Source organism: Mobula birostris, chromosome 28 (assembly GCF_030028105.1).
Source record: "Mobula birostris isolate sMobBir1 chromosome 28, sMobBir1.hap1, whole genome shotgun sequence".
Lineage (NCBI taxonomy): Eukaryota > Metazoa > Chordata > Chondrichthyes > Myliobatiformes > Myliobatidae > Mobula > Mobula birostris.
The window spans coordinates 32,174,051-32,192,078 of NC_092397.1; the positions used below are offsets into that span (position 1 = coordinate 32,174,051).

Consider the following 18,028-nt stretch of genomic DNA (forward strand, 5'->3'; position numbering starts at 1 on the left):
CAACAAATTAAAGTCGATAAATGCAGACAATGACAAGGAACACCAGAAACAATCCAACGCATTGCAGGATGGAGTAGCAGTTTAACTCAATCTGATTACTTACACAGGGACAATGAATTGACAAACATCATTCACCAAAATCTTGCTTTAAAGTACAAACTCATAAAAGACGCCATACTTACGGTAAATACAAACCTGTTCTAGATTCGGGTCAGAGTCCTACAAATTATTTTATGGCTGATACATTATTACAGATAGTTCAATCTATAATAACCATCTGGATATATAATATTACTGGATTAAAAGGCAATAACAACGTACATAATCGATATAGCCATTGCAAACACACATAACATACAACAATTAACAAACACAAGAAATATACTGAATTAAAAGAACAAATTTGAAAGACGATCGAGCATGAACAGGGTATACATTGTCCCAATAGTAATATCAACAATTATCATCTCAAAGTCACTACACAATAGCGTTAAACGGTTAGGCCAACAAAGCAATATTTCTGCAAATCTCCTGGAAACCATTATACTATACACCACTAGAACAGTCCGAAGTCCGTGGCTATTGAGGAATGAGCGTGCTTCAGTACGCCCGTACTTCAAGTTTTACTAGCTTGAGCTGAGAAAGTAATAATAATGATAACAAAACAAATAATGTCGATAGCATGAAATGTCGAGTTTGAAAGTGAGTCAGTGTTGATGTGAGTGAAATTGAGAGAATTTATCCCTCTGGTTCAAGTGGCGATTACATAAATATAAACATGAAATACATTGGTGCCTTGTAAGAGTTTCTGCTGGTTTGATCGTCGATGTAAAATATTTTAAGTTTATGCCAACATAAATGTAAGCAAGACAGGTCGTGGTAGTGTTCTGTTTCCCATATGTTGATATTTTTTAAACGAATATACTAGGGACAGCACGGAGCGCACAAAACGGACAGCAAAGGCTACTGGATCAAAAGAGTCCTTGGATGGGCTGGAACCACCAACATTTCGGATAACAGCCGTACGCACTGACCCATTGCATAGTAGATGCCACCTGAATAAAAGCAAACCACATGGACAATTCCCCTGGTTTTGGAGGCGGCGAACAGAGATCGATGTTTCGACTGGCTTTTTACTATCTGTATCCGTGGGAGGGATCAGGGAGTCAAAACCGATATAATCACGTAGTCGGCAGGATTCGAACCTGCGCAGGGAAACCCCAATGGATTTCTAGTCCATCGCCTTAACCACTCGGCCACGACTACAAGTTCTTCAGAGTTAGAGTCAAATGTTGGAGTCAGATAAGCAGGGTTGATCCTGAACATAGAACATAGAACATAGAATAGTACAGCACAGTACAGGCCCTTCGGCCCACAATGTTGTGCCGACCCTCAAACTCTGCCTCCCATAAAAGCCCCCACCTTAAATTCCTCCATATACCTGTCTAGTAGTCTCTTAAACTTCACTAGTGTATCTGCATCCACCACTGACTCAGGCAGTGCATTCCACGCACCAACCACTCTCTGAGTAAAAAACCTTCCTCTAATATCCCCCTTGAACTTCCCACCCCTTACCTTAAAGTCATGTCCTCTTGTATTGAGCAGTGGTGCCCTGGGGAAGAGGCGCTGGCTATCGACTCTATCTATTTCTCTTATTATCTTGTACAGCTCTATCATGTCTCCTCTCATCCTCCCTCTCTCCAAAGAGTAAAGCCTTATCTCCCTTAACCTTTGAACATAATGCATACTTTGTAAACCAGACAGCCTCCTGGTAAATCTCCTCTGTACCATTTCCAATGCTTCCACATCCTTCCTATAGTGAGACGAACAGAACTGTACACAGTACTCCAAGTGTAGCCTAACCAGAGTTTTAAAGAGCTGCATCATTACATCACGACTCTTAAACTCTATCCCTCGACTTCTGAAAGCTAACACACCACAAGCTTTCTTAACTATCCTATCCACCTGTGAGGCAACTTTCAGGGATCTGTGGACATGTACCCCGAGATTCCTCTGCTCCTCCACACTACCATGTATCCTGCCATTTACTTTGTACTTTGCCTTGGAGTTTGTCCTTCTAAAGTGTACCACCTCACACTTCTCCGGGTTGAACTCCATCTGCCACTTCTCAACCCACTTCTGCATCCTAACAATATCTCTCTGCAATCTTTGACAATCCTCTACACTATCTACAACACCACCAACCTTTGTGCCGTCTGCAAACTTGCCAACCCACCCTTCTTCCCCCAGGTCCAGGTTGTTAATAAAAATCACGAAAAGTAGAGGTTCCAGAACAGATCCTTCTGGGACACCACTAGTCACAATCCTCCAATCTGAATGTTCTCCCTCCACCACCACCCCTTTGCCTTCTGCAGGCAAGCCAATTCTGCATCCACCTGGCTAAATTTCCCTGGATCCCATGCCTTCTAACTTTCTGAATAAGCCTACTCCCTCATCTATATGCCTGGTCACCTCCTCAAAGAAGTCTATCAGGCTTGTTAGACATGATCTGCCCTTCACAAAGCCATGCTGACTGTCCCTGATCAGACCATAATTCTCTAAATGCCTATAGATCCTATCTCTAAGAATCTTTTCCAACAACTTTCCGAGCACAGACGTAAGGCTCACTGGTCTATAATTACTCGGACTCTCCCTACTACCTTTTTTGAACAAGGGGACAACATTCGCCTCCCTCCAATCCTCGGGTACCATTCCCTTGGACAACGAGGACATAAAGATCCTAGCTAGAGGCTCAGCAATCTCCAAAGTTGAAAGATTAAACTAAATTTATTACCGAAGAATATACTCGTAACCACATGAGCATCCACCGTAAATACAATGAAACACAAGAGAATCAATGAAAGACCGCACTCAAGATAGACAGCAGACGAGCGATGTGCAAAAGACTATAAACGATGCAAATACAAGAAAGAACAAACACAATATTAATAATAACTAATCAATAAAGATCGAGAACATGAAATGATTAGTCTTGAAATTGAGTTTATGGGTTGTGGGTACAGTTCAGTGTTGGGTAAATGAAGTTATCCATTCTTCTTCAGGAGTCTGATGGTTGCGGGGTGATGGACCTGTTGATGTGTTACCTCCTTCCTGATGGAGCTGTGTGAAGAGAGTATGACCTGCATGGCCGCGGCCCTCTATTCCGTGTGGATGCGCTCAGCGGTGAGGAGGGGCATAACTGTGCTGGACTGGGCTCTATCCATTACGCTTTCTGGGCTTGTCCGTACAAGGACACGGGTCCTCTTGCCACCAGTCAATATACTCTCCGCCACACATCTATTGAAGTCTGTCAAACTTTTAGATGACATGCAGAGCGCTGCCGTGCCTTCTTTGTAACAGGAGGTATGTACCGGGCCCAGGAGAGAGAATCTGAAATGATGACACTGAGGAAGTTATATTTCCTCCTTCATTCTTCCCTCGCTGCTGCTCCCTCGTCCCTCACCATCCGCACTGCGCTCTCACTTGGATTTTGGCATAGATTCCTTTCTCACTTCTTTCATTTAATTTTGTGAGCTGAGTTTATCACCTCACTCCTATAACGCTACTTCAGTGACAGCTCAACTACCTAAAAATGTTTCCACTGCTTCTTACGCTGTTGTCCGCCAGAGCACCGTCTCTTCAAAGGCATAACACGCTGCCAAGAGGTTATGACCATCGCGTATTTATTGATGTCCACATGCAACGAATATTTAGACAGTTCCTGTGAGGTATTTCCAGGCCTGTTTATTTATATATATCCCCAACCTGTCTTTACACCGTCCTACGTGGAGAGTTAAAACCCGACCCTTACTGTTTCAGTTACAAAGCTGTGGTGGTGAAATGGAAAACCCGCCCCGCGTGGCAGGGAGGTGCGAAGCATCAGCGATACTCCACAACTCCCCATCTGTCACTCACTGGTCCGGCCGTGATGGTCTGAACATGATACCAACAGGTAATCCCGGTGGAGGAGTTGCTGCGTTTGAGGTGAGTGCTTGCAGTACATCAACGTCGCGAGTTCCGCTTCACAAGGTGAACTGCGGGTTCAACACTGAAGCAACTCCGACATTCATTCAATCATCAGGACAGGATTAGGAAGTTAATGGCACCTCGGCTGAAAACGTCTTATTTATTTAAAAATGAGCCTACCAGTGGGATGAATTATCCGTCTGGATAATTAAATAAAGTAAAACACATTTCACGGGCGAAATGGCGGGAACGAGCTGCAAGACGGTATAGAACATAAAAGGCACAGAGATAATAACTGGGTGAGCCAGAAAGAAAGGTGGAGAAAAAGAGAAAGAGAAGAAACAGGGAATAAACAAAAGAAAATAAACTACGTTTGAGTTTGTATACGGGAAAAAGACGAAGTGAATCCGGACATATACAGACACAGAACGAGACCCAGACATGTACAGACACAGGCAGAGACACAGACCATAACATGTACAGACACAGACACTGACTCAGACATATACAGACACAGAACCAGACCCAAACATGTACAAACACAGGCATAAATACATACATACATACACACAAAACATCGTGCAACGTTCACAGTTCAACAGATCCGATCTTTCCTGTAGCAGAGTGGCGCAGCGGAAGCGTGCTGGGCCCATAACCCAGAGGTCGATGGATCGAAACCATCCTCTGCTATAATCTTTGTTGGCGGCAGCGGATATTTATCCTCATGTTTTAAAACACTAATGTGTCGCATAATGCATCTATAAAAGGAAACGATATTTCAATTGAAATTCGTCATTTATTCGTGCTCTTTTAATTCTCGTCTCTGTGGTGCAATCGGTGAGCGCGTTCGGCTGTTAACCGAAAGGTTGGTGGTTCAAGCCCACCCAGGGACGGTAGTATTACAGTTGTCTGTTTTCTTCCCCCTCTCTTGTACACGAGAAAATGTGCAGCAGCAATCTATGGAATTAACACACAGTCGATGTTTCAGGCCGAAGCACTTCTACAGGATCATGAAGCAGCCAAGCCTGCTGAGTTCCTCCAGCAGTTTGTGTGTGTTGCTTGGATTTCCATCACCTACACATCTTCTCGTTTGTGATTCAACTTCTGCACTGTGAAGTCTCTTCCATGGAATTGAATTGAATTGACTATTAATTACCTCCTTCACACACATGAGGAGTAAAAACCTTTACGTTACGTCTCCGTTTAAATGTGCAATGTACAATTTATAGTAATATGTAATAAATATTACTATATTTATTACAGTCAATATAACGTATAATACGAATGTATCAGCGTGAATTAATCAGTCTGATGGGCTGGTGGAAGAAGCTGTCACGGAGCCTGTAGGTCTTGGCTTTTATGCTGCGGTACTGTTTCCCGGATGGTAGAAGCTGGAACAGTTTGAGATTCGGGTCACTCGGGTCCTCAACAATCCATCGGATCATTTTTACAAACCTGTCTCTGTAAATGTCCTGAATAGTGGGAAGTTCACATCTACAGATGCGCTGGGCTGTCCGCACCACTCTCTGCAGAGTCCTGTGATTGAGGGAAGTACAGTTCCCATACCAGGCAGAGATGCAGCCAGTCAGGATGCTCTCAATTCTGTGCCTGTAGGATTTGGGGACCCATACCAAATTTCATCAACTGTCTGGGGTGAAAGAGGCGCTGCTGTGCCTTTTTCACCACGCCGCCGGTATTTACAGACCTCGTGAGATCCTCGCTGATGTGTATGCCGAGTAACTTTCACCCTCTCAACCCCAGATCCATTGATGTCAATAGGGGATGCGTACTCTGAAGAAGTTTGAATCTTCTTTTCGACGGGAGTTCAGAGAAACCCTCTCTCAATGCTTCCCGGGTCTAATACGTGTTTTTCATTCATTTTGGTGTCCTCGATCATCCTACATGAGGGACCAGCACCATCGTCCATGAAGGATCCATCTCATCCATTAGAGTGAATTTCACTCACAACAAACTGCTCAGGAATTAGAGTTCTGCGTTCATAGCGCTTGGTGAGAGTTTTTCTTTTTTATCCGGAAAGCGCACAATCTGCAATGTCCGGGAATGGAACCCGCGTGAATTTCTTGGGAAGCAGCTATGCTCACCACTATACCACCATCGCCCCATGATGCAAACCGGTTTCGGTTACTGAATGGTCTCTGGTGCTATAAGATTCTGTAACTCGATTCTCAGTGTCTGAGCTGTTTTCTGAAGGATCGTTCCTCACTCTGTTGCAGTTCCTATTCCGACCAGTGGATGTCGCGACGTTCCGACAGACCGGAGAAACACAGCGCCTGGGATCCGACTGAAGGGAGAATGGAACCGAGTGATTCGAAGGGCTACAGATGGTTTCCTGCTTTACGTATCAGTAAATGGAAAACAAATCCTAATTATAAATATCCGTTCAAACAACACGCAGTTAGACGTTAATGGGATCCCTTCTTTTGCCCAGTCCTTGAACTCAGTAAGTGACAGAATCATTTTCCCCCGGGATCAATAAAGTATGACTATGACTAAAGAATTCTGAGACACGTCCAGCCACACAGTGAAGAGAGGATGGGTAAAATGCGGCAGCTCTACGCTCAGCAAACAGACATCGGAGTGACTCTATCAGTTCTCCTACACACTGACATCCGTGTGACAGATTCCATACTCTTGTTTATTCCTCGTTAGTTCAGTGGTTAGTATGCGTGGCTGTCACGCGGGAGACTGAGGTTCAACTCGCGACGAGGAGACCGTTTTCCTGCTTCAAATGAATACGGGATTCGAATATGGGACAATCTAGTGTGCAAATAGCCCAAAACTGGAGAGTTTCCCGAGAAGAAGGGACGTTCATCGCTTTGTTTCACTTTTCCCTCACTACGTCTGTATCTCAAGGCCGTTTGATGTTACACTCAATGACCGAATGGGTCACTCCGAAACATTATACAGGGACTACTGCTGTGAGATATGAACTCCCGCACTTTCCCACCACCCGTGCCGACTCTCTCTGTTTGTCTGGTTGACTGTGTGGGAAGACAGGCAAAGGAACAACTGAAACACTTTGGAGAGAACGATACCATGAACTTGTGTACCGCAGGGTTTAAAGCCACCTGCCCCTCCCGCAACACTGGACCATCCGAACAGAAGCTCAAAGAGTGAACTTGGGGGAAGGTACGATTGAGTTTTGTGATGTAATTGCAACACGTGAGCATCCGCTTCGTTTCTCCGCCCCTAGGCCTGATTGACAGTAAAATACATGAAAATGGTTCGAGTTGCTGACTGGCTCAGGGGCAGTAGCGGTTGATTGCGCTGGCTGTGAACGTGTGCGGATAATGGGAAATAATGTAAGTTCAGATGGCGGGGGGAAGTGTCTGGAAAAGGAACAGGAAATGAATGGTCCTGGTGAGTGCGGTAGGAGGTTGGAATGAAGTTGGGTCTAGATCTGCAAAACGGAAAAGGTAACACAATATTGGAATGATTTCAAGTGATTTGAGAGGATACAGAAAAAAATAAAGAAGACTTCAAGGTATTATTTAAATTTGACCTGGAACAGCCTTCTTTTATCAATCCTATTGAATTACCGCAGCAACACACAAAATGCTGGAGGAACTCAACAGCATCTATGAAAAAGGGTTCAGTCGACATTTCGGGCGAGGCCATTCATCAGTCCTGAGTTCCTCCAGCATTTCATGTGTGTAGCTTGGATTTCCAGCATCTGCACGTTTTCTCGTTTGAAATTAACTGAAGTGTTGAAAACTACTTTAGGGAATATAGATTGTGCGCAAAGCTTACGGGGAGGTGATGTGCTAATCGTTAAGATAAGAAACTGTGAGAAGGCATTACATTTGAAGACTTTATATGGTTAAAATGATATATATGTTGCCTAATGAAAATAGAGGTATCAGGGGTGTTAGAACAGGTGTTCTGGTGGAGATTTCGATAAAGAAATTAAGAAGGTAAAGAGATTACAAGTGCAAACACGAGGATATCTGCAGATGCTGGAAATTCAAGCAACACACACAAAAAATGCTGGTGGACGCAGCAGGCCAGGCCGCATCTATAGGCCGAGTCCTGAAACGTCGACTGTACCTCTTCCTGTAGATGCTGCCCAGCCTGCTGCGTTCACCAGCATTTTGTGTGTGTGTTGCAGAGATTACAGGTACTTTGAAATGGAGAAAAGATGGACAGTTTAACTGCATTGATATGCTTTGATGAGGTGAAGCTTTCTAATAAAGTTAATCTGGGGTATTTTAATTATAACGCACGAGCTCATATTCCACCTCTGCTTGGATGACACAAAGTTAGAGATTTGGGCATGTTGTGGCAGTATGTCATGGGAAACTAAGGTGTAGTTAGTGTTGTGGGAAACTAAGTATGAAGATTGTGAAGGTGTAAAGTTTGATTGGTGTAACTGTAGAGGAGAACGTAGTGCAGCTTAACAGGATGTGAAGTACTTAAGAAAGCAGCTGGTTGAACAGGCTAAAGTACAGTTAGGTGTGTCTTAAGCAGAAGCCTTGCAGAAAAGTTAAACCGAATGTTGATCAAATACAACCAGTCAGACAGAATGCGGAGTCAGCGGCGAAATGTCACATTGCAGGGCCATTACTAAAGATACTTTACTAGTCAATAAAATGAAGTTTGTGATATTTATACAGGATGTGGCGAATTATACTGGTCAGTCATCTAGTTGTACTGAGAAAAATATAAGTATTGTGAAAGCTGCTGAAAAGTATCTCGGTATAACTGGTGTTATGTGGAAAACTGTAAAAGAAGCTCTGATGGGTGGAATATCTGTATTTCAGTCTCTTTGTGCAGGTACAAAATGGGGTTAAGAATATTGCAGTGGAATGAGAGTAATCAAGACATTAAGAAGTTTATTTCTGATTCATCAAATTCACCCAATATGAAACCGGGCTGTTACCACATTTCCTTTGCAGGAAATTATATTATAATACGGCGTGATAGGTTAGGTGGTAGAGGGGGTGGTGTTGCAAGTTTAATAAGGAAAGGGATAGGACACAGAGTTGTGGATGTGAATGAAGTGCATGAGCTGTTTGTAGTAGAAGCACTTGATTCAACAGGTAGGGGTGTTAAAGTGCTAAAACTCCTGTGGAGCGCTTTTGATTGATATGTTGGAAAGCATATATCGCTCTAGCTCACTAAGGGTTGTATAGTGTGGGGATTTTTGGGCACAGTTCATTGTGGGGTCATTCATGGAGTTGTTTGATTGTAGAAGAATTTTTAGGTATTTCCAATCTTGTGTGCCTTAATCATTGAAGGGGTAAGAAATGTAATATTCCTAATAGTCTGAAAACTGCTGTAAATTTAACTCCAGTTTCAAACATTCTGGCTGGAGTGACTGAATGAGATGTTATGAGTGAGGAGACAATGGGGAGTGATTATTTTCCTATATTTATAAGCTTAGGTTTGGAGTTATATAGGGGGCAGGAGACTGATTTTAGGAGGTGGCATTCTGATGAAGCAAACTGGCAGAACATTGAGGCTGATATGGGTTTCCGCAATGAATGGTGATGTCACATTATTCATCAAACTGCGGTGGAAGTGATGCCTGTTAAAAATGACATTAATAGGAGGAAGACTGCACCTTGGTGGATGGAGGAGTGTGCAGAGGGAATTAGGGAGAGAAATAAGGTGTTTGAGAGAGTTGAGAATTATCACTCTCCGAGTGACCTTATTAAGTATGAAAGGGTATAAGCTGTGGTGAGGAAAGTGGTGAAGGTTGTGAAAGAGGTTTACTGGCGGTCATCTTGTGATAGTATTGAACAGGATATTAAACTTGGAGATGCTTGGGGAATGATTAAGAAAATCGGGGGGTGGGGTTCATCGGGTTAATAAGATTCCAGTATTGATTAAAGAAGGTGATTGTTACTGAAATAGGGAAGGTTGAGTTACTGGCGTGGTCATTTGCTGCAATTCATAATCAATATAATTTAAGTGAAGAACCTACGCGATGTCGGGATGAGGTTTTAAGTGAATAGTCTGATGTGCTGGAAGCCAGATGTAACAATGATAGTATTAGTGATGTAGATTTTCTTTGTGTGAATTTAAGAAAGCTATTAACAGTACAAGTCAGATGGCCCCGGGAAAGGATGATATATGTATTGTATGTTTAAACAGATAGCTTACAACTCATAAGATAATACTAACATTTTTGAATCATCTTCCCTCCTCAGAGAAAATGGTAGTGCCTGTTCCGAAACCTGGAAATCTCCGCAGGATCCTTCCAGTAAGAGAAAAACATCATTAACATCCCATCTCAGTTCGGTAAACTTATGGAACATATGGTAATAGAGCGATTGAATTATATTTTGGAAAAGAGAGGTGATGTAGCATTTTATCAGTGCGGATTTTGGAAACGTAGAATGACATTGGATCTAGTTTTATGTTTAGAAGATGATAAAAGGAAAGCATAGGTAAATAAAGTGTCATGGTTCCGTTTGGCTGTTCTCCTTTAACTCTCCTTTCTCCCTGATTATGCTCTAATTTCAGCCAGTAGATTTCCAATTGCTGCTAGTTTACTTAATTACGGTACTCCTGGTTTGCATCAGAGACTGTGAAATAAGTACGATGGCGTCACTACACAGGTTGCCAGTTTGTTGGTCCATTCTTGTGTAATACTTCGTTCTCTTGTCCGATTAGAACCGTTAGTTCTAAGTTTTGTTCCAAGTTCAGCTCTAGTTTCCAGATAGTCCCTGTAAATCCCGTCTCCTTGTCAAGATTCCTCCGGTTAGCTGTTCTACGTTCACGTCTACGCCAGCATCCGCAACTCAGTCGAGGTGCCGGTCTCCTGCGCTTGGGTTCTCCTCAGTGGCTCCATGTAACAGAAAAAAAAATTGACCATAATCCTCTGCAACAAACCCTCTTCATACAAACATTAAACAAGTCAACAAATTCAAATATCTTGGCAGCCTAATAACAAGTAATGGCAGGTGCGACACAGATATCAAATACAGAACAGCAATGGCGAGCGAAGCTTCCCAAAAATGAAGACCATATTAACAGACAGAAACATACTACATTTCTTTTAAATAACTGTCTTAAGCCAAGAATGGAATTATTTTAAAGGTAGCCTCGGTAGACTTAACTTAAATAAAGGATGTAAATTGATTTTAATTAATGCTATTAGTGCGTGGAGCGGCACTTGATGTTGTGGCCATTACAGAGTCTTGGATGGTGCAGGAGCAGGCATGGCTACTTCAAGTGCCAGGCTTCAGATGTTTCAGAAAGGACAGGGAGGGAGGCAAAAGAGGTGGGGGCGTGGCACTGTTGATCAGGGTTAGTGTTACGGCTTCAGAAAAGGAGTAAGTCATAGAGAGGCTGTCTGCGGAGTCTCTGTGAGTGGAAGTTAGGAATAGGAAGGGATCAATAATTCTACTGGGTGTTTTTATGAGCCAGCCAATAGTAACAGGGACATTGAGGAGCCGATTCGGAGAAAGATTCGACAAGGCTGTATTATTAACAGGGTTGTTGCGGTGGGAGAGTTTAATTTCCTAAATATTGATTGGCATCTCCTAAGATTGAGGAGTTAAATGGGGTGGAGTTTGTTCGGTGCGTTCAGCAAGCTTTTTTGACACAATAAGTAAATAGCCGACAAGAGGAAAGGCTGTACTTTTTTCTGGTATTGGGAAATGAGTCTGGTCAGTTGTCAGGTCTCTCTGTGGGGGAGCGTTTTGGACATAGTGATCAAAATTGCATTTCCTTTACCATAGCACTGGAGAGAGATAGGAAGAGACAGGTTCGGGAAACTTTTAATTGGAGTAAGGGGAAACATGAGGCTATCAGGCAGGAACTTGGAAGCATCAAATTGGAAACAGATGTTCTCAGGGAAACGTTCGGAAGAAATGTGGCAAATGCTCAGGGGATATTTGTGTGGGGTTCTGTACAGGTATTTTTCAATCAGACAGGGAAAGGATGGTAGGGTACAGGAACCGTAGTGTACAAATGCTGTTGTAAATCTAGTCAAGAAGAAAAGAACAGCTTACGATTTTTATTTTTTAAAGTAGGTAATGATATAGGTCTAGAAGATTATAAGGCTAGCAGGAAAGAGCTTAATACTGAAATTAAGAGCGGACTGAAAATCTTGAGCATGTAGATATTAAGGAAGAGGATGTGCTGGAGTTGTTGGAAAGCACCAAGTTGGATAGGTGACTGGGACTGGACAGGATGTACCCAAGGCTACTGTGAGAAGCGAGGGAGGGGATTTCTGAACCTCTGGCGATGAATTTTGCATCATCAATGAGGACGGGAGAGGCTCTGGTGCATTGGTGGGTTGCAGATGTTGTTCCCGTATTCCGGAAAGTGAGTAGAGATAGCCCAGGAAGTTATAGATCAGTGAGTCTTACTTCAGTGGTTGGTAAGTTGATGGAGAAGGTCCTGAGATACAGGATTTATGAACATTTGGAGAGGCATAATATGATTAGGAATAGTCAGCATGGCTTTGTCAAAGACAGGTTGTGCCTTACGAGCCTGATTGAACACTGATGAAGGTAGAACCACAGATGTAGTATATACGGATTTCAGCATGGCGTTTGATAAGGTACCCCACGCAAGGCTTATTGAAAAAGTACGGAGGCAAGGTATCCAAGGGGACATTGCTTTGTTGATGCAGAACTCACCTGCCCATAGAAGGCAAAGAGTGGTTGTAGATGGGTCATATTCTGCATGGAGGTCGGTGACCAGTGGTGTGCCTCAGGAATCTGTTCTGAGACACCTACTCTTCGTGATTTTAATAAAAGACCTGGAGGAGGAAGTGGAGGGAGGGTTAGTAAATTTGCTGATGACTCAGAAGTTGGGGAGTTGTGGGTAACGTGGAGGGCTGTCAGAGGTTACAGCGGGGCATTGATAGGATGCAAAACTGAGCTGAATAGTGGCAGATGGAATTCAACCCAGATAAATGTGAAGTGGTTCGTTTTGGTAGGTCAATATGGTGGCAGTATATAGCATTAATGGCAAGACTCAGGGCAGTGTGGAGGATCAGAGGGATCTTGGGGACACTCAAAGCTGTAACGCAGATTGACTCTGTGGTTAAGAAGGTATACGGTGCATGGCCTTCACCACTCGTGAGATTGAGTTTAAGCCGAGAGGTAATATTGCAGCTATATAGGACCCTGATCGGACCCTATCTGGAGTACTGTGCTTAATTATGGTCATCCCACTACAGGAAGGACTTGGAAACCATAGAAAGGGGTGCAGAGGATATTTACAAAGATGTTACCTGGATTGGGCAGCAAGCCTTATGAGAATAGGTTGAGTGAACTCGGCCTTTTCACCTTGGAGCGACGGAGGATGTGAGGTGACCTGATAGAGTTGTACAAGATAATGAGAGACATTGGTCGTGCGGATAGTCAGAGACTTTCTCCCAGGGCTGAAATGGCTAGCACGAGAGGGCATAGTTTTAAGGTGCTTCATATTAGGTACAGAGGAGATGTCACGGTTAAGTTTTTTCATGCAGAGAGTGGTGAGTGCGTGGAATCGGTTACCGGCGTTGGTGGTGGAGGCGGAAATGATAGGGTCTTTCAAGAGACTCCTAGATAGGTGCTTGGAGCTCAGAAAAAATACAGGGATATGGGTAAGCCTAGGTATTTCTAAGGAAAGGACAGGCTTGGCACAGCATTGTGGGTCGAAGGGCCTCTATTGTGCTGTAGGTTTTCTATGCTTCTATGTTTCTATATACAACATGAAAATCTATATTGACAATGTGAAATCGTGAAGTAAATAAAAGACATAAGCTAAAGCAACTTATTTGCCAAAACTGATCTTCCAGATATGAAGACAAAACATTAAATATATCTTGAACTTTGCTTGTTTCGGGAAACTCATTGCAAAAGAAGAAAGTTTCCTTGAGTGTCTCAATAATTTACAAATTTTACCAATGCTATTTATTGGAGAAATCTGTTGAATCATCAACCTGGATGGAGGAGCTCGTGTTTTCCAGTTTATCACAGAATAACCTCTTCAGCATCAAGTGGAATGTCATTAATACGTCGACTTATCGTACTGCTTGAGGGTGAAACCTTTTCAATTTATCGTTGTCCATCCTGTCCTAGCGTTTAACGCACTATTATTTTACTTTCTGGCATTATTAGGTTCCCACCAAATCTGTGATGTTTTCCTTTTCTGACTAATAAGTTGCGCTACTAAATAACTTGCTTCCTGAAGTTTCTTACTGACTGCGATTCAAATAACAAAATCTTTACTCTGTTTTGAGATTCCGACAGCCGTTTAAAACAATCACTACTTTTGCGTATCATATGGCCGAGAGTTGTAAGAAAGTGTTTTTTTTTTCAGTTTTTCTGGAGCCATTGCTGCATTTGTAAGCTGTTTGTCACAGTCTAGGCACAATTGAACAGGACGACTTTAATTACGTGCGCATGTAAATCCCATTGATCAGAAGCTTTCATTGTAAAGACAGAGATCTTTCTGTGACCATTGTTGCACTAGTGCACTAAAATGACTCAGAGCACTGTACCGTCAGACATGTCTGTAAAATACAGGAGTTAACAAAATATAAAAGAAAACGACAAAACAAATAACTAAACGATAGACCGCAAAATACTAAAATTAACAATACAAATCGCTTCTAACCTGCACGTTTTGCCATGTTTACAGCAACAGCAAAGCGGCAGGCCAGAAGCTGAGCGTATTATCCCGTCTTTAGAATGAAAATTTCACTCCCATGCCCTAACGATCGTCCACTTCCAAAAGCCAGTCGCTGGCGCGTGAATGGACACTGGGAGGGGGAGTCTAACGTCAGAGCCCAAATTGGGCAAATCCAATCCGTGCAATACAGTGCTCGCCAATTATTAATGGCTTTCCCTTTCTCGCATCAAAAACTGGAACGCATTCAAGCAAATAAACACGGCGCTACTGCGCACTACCATACTGGCCTTTTTAATCACCATCTCTCGATGAGCCCTAGACTTCTACGAAGCCCCGGTAAGAAAGCTTGGTCAAAACAAGCATGGCCGGGAAGATTATTATTTATAAAATGTAAAAGATAAGCAACGTCTACATTCAGAATTGCCCGCTCGAGATGAAACGAATTCACGAATCCTTCTCTGAATTCATTCGTCTGCTCTTCACTAGTTGGCCAGTAAAGTCAATTCAGGTTCATCTAGAGCGGATAATATCTAAATATAAACTCTAAATAAGTAATAGACAATAGGGATGACCCTGGAAATTGTAAAACAGTGACTCTTGCATTAATAGAGGCTGAACTATTGGAGAGGATTATTAGAGGTAAGGTTGATGAGTAGTTGGGGAGGCATAATGAAGGGCAATCATATCACTTTGAGAGGGGCAGGTCGTGCCTTACACACCTGAATGCCGTTCTGGGGAGATAACAAAACAAATTCATGAGGGTAGTGCGATGGAGTGAGACGTTGGCAAGAGTTCTCTTAATAGTCTCATCCAGAAACTCAGAAACTGGGATCGATGTAAACTTGACTCCCTGAATTTTGCATTACCTTACGCAAAGAGTAAGGGACTGGCAGTAGATGGAGCGTTTCCAAGAAGTCTGTTCTGAAACCCTGCTCTTTCCGATTTTTGTAAATGACTGAAAGAGACAGTGGATGGATGGGCTGATAAGTTTCAGGTGGGGGCACCACATCGCGCAACGGTTACCGTGATGACATTCCAGCTTCTCTCAGGCTGGAGCTGAAGGGAGGAAAGAGGATGTTGAGAGTGAATGAGTGAGAACAATGGAGAGAGAGAGCGAGAGAGTGAGAGAGTGAGAGAAAGCGAGAGAGAGACAGAGAGTGCGTATTCAGTTCCTATTGCCTTATTATAAAACTCACGTGGAAGCTTCAGACAGGGCGTAGGGAGTATTCACCTAGATATGTCTTAATTGGAGAACATGTACAATGAGAAAAAAAGTTCAGAAAGCTCACTTTTGCTATTGGGAACTATGGTGAATGGGAGGAGATTGATGGAGTTGTGCAAGATTAAGAAAAAAAAGACAGGTAGTGTCGTTGCCCAGGGCCTTTTATCCAGGGAGACGGTGGCTAACACGAGAGGACATACCTTTCAGGTAACTGGAGGGAATTACAGGGAAGGGGCTGCCAGAATCAGTTTATTGTTTTTTTTTTTTTTTTTTTTTTTTTACAGGCAGAGCGTTTTGAACGCCCTGCCATTGTGGCGTTGTAAGGAAATGGTTAACTGTGATTACTCATGTTCTTATGTTGAAATAAAATGGAAGCATGTAAGACCCAACAATGTTAGATTGAAGCCAGATTACTTTGGGAAAATACAAAACAACCAGTTCACAACATTTTGTTTTTCAGATTCTCAAGGAATTGCAGGTTTGCAGCCATAATAGTTGAGGTGATGATAAACATGTGTGTCTGGGCTGAAAGTCATAGGAGATCGGGTGAGAGAAGCTCGTACTACAAAGATGGAAATGTACAACTCTAAGGGGATTTGAACGGCGCAGAAACAGGCACCTTCTTTGCTACAAGGTGGGAAGAGAGTTTTGTCTTAGATTGGAGCTGAAGTAGGAAAGTGAAAGAGGACAGCGAAAGAACGAGAACAGGCTGCGTGACATTGTTCGGGTCTCTGGCCCCCTCCAACATTCAGACCGGTTTGTTTAGTCGATGTTAAGTATGATTTTGATTTCTGTACTGCTACTACTGCAGACATTTGTTTTGTTTTTTTTTCTAGTTTTTTTTTTCTTTCTGCATTGAAAATGTGCTGGTTCTAATAAAATATTATTATTTAAGACGCGTGCTGTGTATCCTTTGTTTGAGAATCCATATGCAAATACCCTGAGCTGAGGCTATTAGATAAGCATATGAATATACAGGGGATGGAAGGATCTGAATCACTTTCAGCAAATATACAGGGGATGGAAGGATCTGAATCACTTTCAGCAAAGACTTCACCCGGTGGGGTGGGGGTGTGGTGGTACCCAAACAGGAGCATCTGTAGACATGAGTGAGATTGTAGGATGTGTGGTACCTCCATCATGCCAGGTCCAAGGAAGTTTCTGAGAAGGTACAGGCCATTCAGAAAGGGCAGGGTGAGCAGCGAGAGTTTGTGGTGCATTTGAACTCACAACAGAGAGACAAAGTCCTGCAAAAAGAATTCAGGGAGCTGAGCAGAAAGATCAGAAGTTAGAACCTTCTGGTGGTGATCTCTGGATTATTTCCTTGTGAGTTAAGTGATTGTAAGGTCGTGCAGTTAAATGTGTAGCTAGCAATCTGGTGCTGGAGGGAGGGCATCGGGTACTGGGCTCTCTTCCAGGATAACTGAGACTGGTGTAAGGACAGTGAGGAACTAATATTCACACAGAGAGGTTTGCTGGGGCTACCCTGGTAGAGTTTAACATGTGGAAGCGATGGACGGAGGCGCGGGGCTGTGAGTGGTGCTGGAAATCAGAGCTATAGGTCTGAAAGTAGCATTGAGCAGAAGGTAGCCACGAGGTCGAGGAACACAAAAAACAAGTCCAGAGGGAGCCACGTTAAAGAGCACGGTGGCACCGAAGTGGCTGAAGCGTGTTTATATCAGTGCAGGGTGGAGATCAGTTGAGGCAGACGTACGTAGAGCCTGGATTAGTACATGGCACGGTGATTCAGCCATTACAGAGATATGGCTGAGAGAAGTGTAGTACGCACAGCTCAACATTCCAGGATTCAGATCATTCAGACAGTCCAGAGGGAGGTAAAACAGGTTGGGGAGCTGCACTACTGATCAGACAAAATGTCACAAGGTCCAGGTCATCCCAGAGGCTCATCGAGTAAGACAATGTGAGTAGAACTCAGGAATAAGAAAGGTGCAATCACTGTGCATAGATTACACGAAGGGTCCTATATCCAGTAAGAGAAAGAAACAGACATGTCGTCAGGTTATAGGCTGATGTAAAATGAATAGATAGCTACAGTGAGTGAATAATTATCTCAAAATGACTGAGACCCCATTGCAGTGTCAGACTTGGTTGGACATTATTTGTTAGGAGTGATCAAGAAGGTTCCCTGAAACAGTATGTCGATGGTCCACCAGGGCGAGGGATATACTTGGCTTAATATTGGGAAGTGAGCCTAGTGAAATGTTTGGAGTTTCATTGGGA

At 43.1% G+C, this 18,028-nt stretch overlaps 1 protein-coding gene and 1 non-coding gene across 2 annotated transcripts in view; one reads left to right on the top strand and one right to left on the bottom strand.

The window, feature by feature from the left end:
• Positions 1-18,028, top strand: part of LOC140188979 (uncharacterized) — a 507,794-nt gene that overhangs the window by 431,074 nt on the left and 58,692 nt on the right. The window lies entirely within an intron of this gene.
• On the bottom strand, positions 1,185-1,266 carry trnas-aga (transfer RNA serine (anticodon AGA)). The gene has a single exon. It is a non-coding gene; the product is annotated as a tRNA-Ser (tRNA).